The sequence below is a fragment of the Oncorhynchus mykiss genome, chromosome 13 (genome assembly GCF_057628025.1).
Source record: "Oncorhynchus mykiss isolate SJ-2025 chromosome 13, ASM5762802v1, whole genome shotgun sequence".
NCBI lineage: Eukaryota > Metazoa > Chordata > Actinopteri > Salmoniformes > Salmonidae > Oncorhynchus > Oncorhynchus mykiss.
Genome location: NC_143034.1, coordinates 63,630,335 through 63,637,597, shown reverse-complemented (window position 1 = coordinate 63,637,597; position 7,263 = coordinate 63,630,335).

Below are 7,263 nucleotides of genomic sequence, written 5' to 3'. Positions count from 1 at the left end.
ATTAGTAGCTACAGTACAGACATCATGTTATCACATTCGGAAAGTATTCAGACCCCTTGACTTTTCCACATTTTGTTATGTTACAGCCTTATTCTATAGTTGATTAAATCGTTTTTCCCCCTCATCAATATACACATAATACCCCATAGTGACAAAGCAAAAACAGGTTTGTTTTTTTTTTGCAAAATGTTTACAAATAAAAACTAAATATCACATTTACATAAGTATTCAGACCCTTTACTCAGTACTTTGTTTGAAGCCCCTTTGGCAGCGATTACAGCCTCAAGTCTTCTTGGGTATGATGCTGCAAGCTTGTATTTGGGGAGTTTCTCCCATTCTCTGCAGATCCTCAAAACAAAAGACAGAATATTTGGGCTGGTGGCTTGGTTGTCATCACTTCAAAGGTTGGTGTAAAGTACTTTTTGGTCTTAGGATGTGGGTGTGTCATAGACCATCCACGCCTCTCTCAACTTGGAGTAGCATTTCTGGAAAGTCAGCTCCTCAGCACAGGTGTGCATGGCCAGGTATGTGTTCAGCAGCAGGTGGGGGAAGCAGGAGGTGAAGGAGGACATAAAGCCTTTTGGGAACGTCTGTTGGAGATCAGGAATTTCATCGTAATGGTTACTCTATGGGAAACAGCATACAGTTATCGAATGTCACTTGCACACATTTAGTGAGGCTATCAATACTGAACAAAAATACAAACACAACATGTAAAGTGTTGGTCCCATGTTTCATGAGCTGAAATAAAAGACCCCTGAAATCATCCATACACACAAAAAGCTTATTTCTCTCAAATCTTGTGCAGAAATGTGTTTACATCCCTGTTAGTGAGCATTTCTCCTTGCCAAGATAATCCATCCACCTAACTGGTGTGGTATATCAAGAAGCTGATGAAACAGCATGATCATTACACAGGTGCACTTTGTGCTGGGGACAATAAAAGGCCACACTGAAATGTGCAGTTTTGTCACACAACACAGTGCCACAGATGTCTCAAGTTTTGAGGAAGCGTGGTATTGGCATGCTGACTGCTGGAATGTCCACCAGAGCTGTCGCCAGATAATTTAATGTTCATTTCTCTGCCATAAGTTGTCTCAAAAGTCGTTTTAGGGAATTTGACAGCATGTCCAACCGGCCTCCCAACCGCAGTCCACGTGTAACCTCGCCAGCCCAGGACCTCCACATCCGGCTTTTTCACCTGTGGGATTGTCTGAGATCAGCCACCCAGACAGCTAATGAAACTAAGGAGTATTTCTGTCTGTAATAACATCCTCTTGTGGGGAAAAACTAATTCTCTCTCATTGGCTGAGCCTGGCTCCCCAGTGGTTGGGCCTTTCTCCCAAGTGGGTGGGCCTATTTACTCCCAGGCCCACCCGTGGCTGCGCCCCTGCCCAGTCATGTGAAATCCACAGATTAGGGCCAAATTCATTTATTTAAATTGACTGATTTGCTTATATGAATTGTAACTCAGTTAAATCATTGACATTTTTGCATGTTGTGTTTATATTTTTGTTCAGTATATTAAAAAGGAGGCTGTAGTCACAAATAAATATGTCTATATGTTATATATTTGATGAATTCTGATAACAATCTTAGTTTTTTTCAATAATTAAATAAGTATTAATGTTACACAATTAACTACTAATACCAATATAGTATTTCATTCGAGTGGCAGCACCTTAGGGCAGCAGTATCTATGTACAACACTGGTCACTTTAATGCTTACATACTGTTTTACCGACTTCATATATATATATACTGTATTCTAGTCAAGGCTCATCCTATATAACTACTGCTGTACACACCTTTTCTATTCATATACTGTCCATACTGTCTGTACACACCATTATATACACAGTGTACAAAACATTATGAACACCTTCCTAATATTGAGTTGCAGTGTGTCTTGTTTACAATGATACTGTCCCTGTTTGTAAATAATTAAATCTGGGACCTCATTAGGAATCTGAGCATGGTACTTTCAAAAGTTAGGCCTACCATTCCATCCCAGGCCTACAGACGCAGGAAAAATATGCTTTAACTGCTGGCTGATCTTCTTCCTTAACCCAATGAGAGAAGGTCACAAGTGCTTCCCTAAAAGCTGTCTGGGTTTAGAAATGTTCTATTGTTCAGAAAGCGAATAGGTTAATCAATTGATAGTGACAGAACTAGATTACATCCCAAGTAAAGTACATTTTGTGTCTCCTCGGCTATAGAAGGTTGTAGCTCTGCCTCAATGTCAAAGAAACAAAACAATGATACAGTGCCTCGTGAAAGTATTCACACACTTGGTGATTTTACTATTTTGTTGCAGTACAACCTGTAATTTAAATGTATTTTTATTTGGATTTCATGCAATGGACATAAACAAAATAGTCAAAAAATTGAAAAGTGGTGCGTGCATATGTGTTCACCCCCTTTGCTATGAAGCCCCTAAATAAGATCTGGTGCAACCAGTTACCTTCATAATTAGCTAAATAGAGTTCACTTGTGTGCACTCTAAGTGTCACATGATCTGTCACATGATCTCAGTATATATACACACACCTGTTCTGAAAGTTCCCAGAGTCTGCAACACCACTAAGCAAGTGACCAAGGAGCTCTCCAAATAGGTCAAGGACAAAGTTGTGGAGAAGTACAGATCAGGGTTGTGTTATATAAAAATATCCAAAACGTTGAACATCCCACGGAGCACCATTAAATACATTTTTTAAAAATGGAAAGAATATGGCACCACAACAAACCTGCAAAGAGAAGGCCACCCACCAAAACTCACAGACCAGGCAAGGAGGCCATTAATCAAAGAGGCAGCAAAGAGACCAAAGATAACCCTGAAGGAGCTGCAAAGCTCCACAGAGGAGATTGGAGTATATGTCCGTAGGACCACTTTAAGCCGTACACTTAGCAGAGCTGGGCTTTACGGAAGAGTGGCCAGAAAAAAGCCATTGCATGAAGAAAAAAATTAGAAATACATTTGTGGTTGGCCAAAAGGCATGTGGGATACTCCCCAAACATATGGAATAAGGTACTCTGGTCAGATGAGCTGATGATACAAACTCCCACAAAAATCCATTTCAATTCCAGGTTGTAAGGCAACAAAATAGGAAAAATGCCAAATGGGTGAATACTTTCGCAACTTGTTTCTAGTGTAACAGTATAACTTTAAACGGTCCCCTCGCCCATACCCGGGCGCAAACCAGGGACCCTCTGCACACATCAACAGTCACCCTCGAAGCATCGTTACCCATCGCTCCAAAACAGCCGCGGCCCTTGCAGAGCAAGGGGAACTACTACTTCAAGGTCTCAGAGCAGGTGACGTCACTGATTGAAACGCTATTTAGCGCCCACGCTAACTAAGCTAGCCATTTCACATCCGTTACACTAGCATTTAAAAAAGTGTGTTATAGATCACTTTATAAATCAGATCCTTTGTATTTTCTTCAAAATCTTGAGCTAGCAAGGGGTAGGCTTGTGCTTTTTTCTATTTTCTTTGATAAAAAGCAGGCCTATGGCATACCCTCTCATACCCCCTCAATTCCAGTCTTGGTTTTAACTTAGCCTACTTCTGTGTCAGTGAAGAGCTGGTATTTAAAGAGTGCATGATGGGTGGAGGAATTGACTATATCTATGGATATAGCAGCCTATAGCTTCATTTTGTCTGTCAAACAGGTAGGCCTACCTTTCTTAAATAGGAAGTTAAATAGAATTGTTGTTAGTAAAGTCTAATTAAAATAAAGTTTAAATGATTGCCTTATAGAATATGCCCATTTTCAGCACCATTTTAGCCCCCTCATTTCTTATATACATTAATGATATGCCAGATGCAGTAAAGTGCAAACTCTTGCTTTATGCTGATGATTCAGCCATACTGGCATCAAGGAAGGATACAGTTTATGTAGAGGAGACCCTGAGTAAGGAATTGCATTTTTTCATTAGAATGGTTGTCTGACAACAAAGTGTCACTACATTTGGGAAAAACGTAGTCTATTTTGTTTGGAACAAAATGTAGATTGCTTAGGGCTGACAAGATAATGGTAAACTGTGCAGGCAAGGAGATTGAAGTGTAACTTATCTTGGTGTGTCCCTAGATCAATCCCTTTCTGGAGACCTCATTGCTGCTAAAATTATTTCTAAATGGCAAACAAATTGAAATGTTTACATCGTAACACTAGATATTTTAACATTAAAGTTAAGAAACTGCTTGTCTAAACCTTGATTCAGTGTCATTTTGATTATGCCTGCTCAGCTTGGTATAGTGGGCTATCAAAAAATCTGAAAAAGAAAATGCAGATCATATGCTGAATGTCCCCTCTAGGATTCATATAGGGGTACAGGAGTTCCGGGAGGTGGGCTTGTTGACTGTGTTGACTGTCAACAAGCCTGTGACTGTGTCTATAATCAACACAGTCACAATACCAGAGCTAGTGTTATGTCTTGTAAAATCCCAAGAGTAAACATTACCGCGAGGAGTGTTAGGGAAGATTCAGAATTTGTTGGTAACATATGTAAGACGTTTTATATTCATCAAATATGTGTAAGTTACTTCTCATCAGAATGGTATTTTTGTGTAATTCTGTGGTGAGGTTGCAGTTATCTGTTCTATGTCAAAACTAAGTTGCCTGGGCCGCTGAGAGGGGAGAGGTCAAAGTGTCATCATGTGTAAACATATCTTTCACTCTCTACCTTTCCCATAGTGGGGAAAGGAAGGTTGCAGTGTCTGGAATCATTCTATGCTCCCTCTTATGTTGCTTCTATCTTAACCTATAGCCTCACCCTCCTCTCCGTGAGTTTGTCCAGGAGTTTGTATTTAGAGTGGGTTGTATATAAATGACAATTTGATATATGCCTGTTGATATGGATGATTGGTTTATGGGTTCTGGGGTTTGGGAAAGGAGACAAAGCTGAACGATGAATTATGTCTATGCTGTCTTATCCTGTGTGTGTGTCTTTACTATAAAGGACCTCATTTGAAATGTGGAAGGGGGCTCTCAGAGAATTCATGGTTAGACACTGAATCGATCTGAGAGTCACAGGGTTGTGATAGAGCTCATATAATTAAAGATGGACTTTGATAACTAACTCTGACTTGTGTGTGTGGTTTGCTCCCATGATTTGGTAAATAGAGGAAATTTCCACGACATTTGGCGACGAGGATGGGATGTGAATCTTCACTCGGTGACCGTTCCTATGATCTAGGTAAATAAATCGTGCACGAGGGATCCCCTAAACTTGGGATCTCAGGGAGAACCACACTTCGGGAAACGGAGCAGATGGACCAACCTTTGATCTAAGAGGAAGCGAGCCGAGTGGATACCACATCTCGAACTGAGTTTTTTTTAAGAAAAAGGTGAGCGAACCACACACAGATTTGAAGTCAAGTTTTTTTTAAATTATGCCTGTTACGTATACTCTGAGCGTGAATTCCTTTGTAAGGAAGGCACCTTGGCGGCGTAAGCAGGGCCGAGTCAGAGGAGAGTAATCTGGGGGTTTTATGGACTCAAAAGATACTCTGCGCTGTCCGGTTGCAAGAGCCCTCCTGACACTGAATTGATCACAGTGGGGATTTGGTGAGGTCTGTCGGGGTGAGGGGCCAGGGGGTCTGTGTGTTCTAGGTGAAACACGGCACTTGGTGAAGCCCTATTGGAAGAAGGACCTCATTCTGTGCGTCTGTGTGATTTGTCTAAGTGACCCTCAGATGTGGTGAATTCCAATTATTTTAAATGTGCTAGCCAGGTATGCCCTAGGTTTACTCTGTGTGAGTCGGACCGTTCTGTGTGAGCGGGGTAGGTTCACTCTGTGTGAGTCGGACCGTTCTGTGTGAGCGGGGTAGGGTTTACTCTATGTGGGCAAACCTTTTGATGTTCTGTGTGGACGTCAGAAAAGTTCTATGTGAAAAATCTGACCAATCCTGTGTGGATGATCCTGAAAGTTCTGTGTGAGTAACTTAGATTTCTTAGATTTTATATGGATTCTGTGAATTATTTGAAATTATGATAAATGGTATGTGTGTATAAAGTAATGCTGAAAATGATTAGATACAATTTAAACCACCCATTCGTAGACGTACGTAGGTTTTGAGTTGATATCTTAAATGGATAATTTGATAAAGATTAAGTTTTTAAGCACTATTAAAATAATCTACAAAATCTGGGAAATTGAGCTCTAGAAACTGATTAGAGTGTGTCCACTTTTGGTTATCTTACCCTAACGATGTAACTATAGAACGCATATTGGAGTATCTCCGTCTGGGGGAAACATTTGAAATTTAACTGCCTTTAAGGTCTGAACATGTTATACTTTTTCTTCCCAGTATGAGAGAAATTGCGGGATTTATTGAATAAACTGTTTTCCATAATGTTAAATAGAATTCGAGGGATGCTCGATGTAATTTATAATGTTGTACAAAGCCTAAGATTTTCCATCAAGCTAATTATCATTGCGTGATTAAAGTGATGTAGTAAAGTAATTGAAATACGTTGCATAAGTAAACATAATCTACTTTTACTGTTTCCTAGTCATTAGTGTCGATTTTATTCTTTGATTGCTGATATGTGTAATTTGGAATTTGAGAATCATAGCTGGAATTTGAGAATCATAGCTGGAGTAACGTTTGTACTATTAAAATTGGGCTATTATTCTTCTGGGAATTACCGATAGTGACGTGTTTTGATTTTACTTAGTAAATGGGGTTTATATCCGGAGAATTTTGGTTATTGGCAATAGTGGTTCAGTGGTACAATTCTCGCCTGCAACGCGGGAGGCCCGAGTTCCATTCCCAGTCACGGCGCTGGCTCAATTTAGAGTTTTTGATTGTAAATAATCTATTTGTATGTTTTTCCTGGAAAGTTATGGTCGCTAGTGTTTGTATAAGAGATAAATTGAACGTTTTCAATAGATTGTTTAGGTTAAATTGATAGGCTAATTCAATTTAAAATAATAACGAAGCGAATTCTGATGCAAGACGATGTCTGTTCACTAACTTATCTGCTGGAATAATGTATTGAGAATTGGGTCGTATTTAAATTACTGTATCAATAGAGAAGACAGTTACCTAAGTTAAAGACACTCTGAATGATAGCGGGGAGAGAATGGCGATAGGAAAGTGGTTACCGAAATGTTTTTCATTCTTATAGATTGACTGACGCATGTTATAATTTTTGCACTGTGTGTGTTATTTTTAAAGAAATATGATACATTTCATAAGTGTGGAGAGCAAAGAGAAGAGGAAGTTATAAAGTTGAGGTTTTAATCTTACATAGA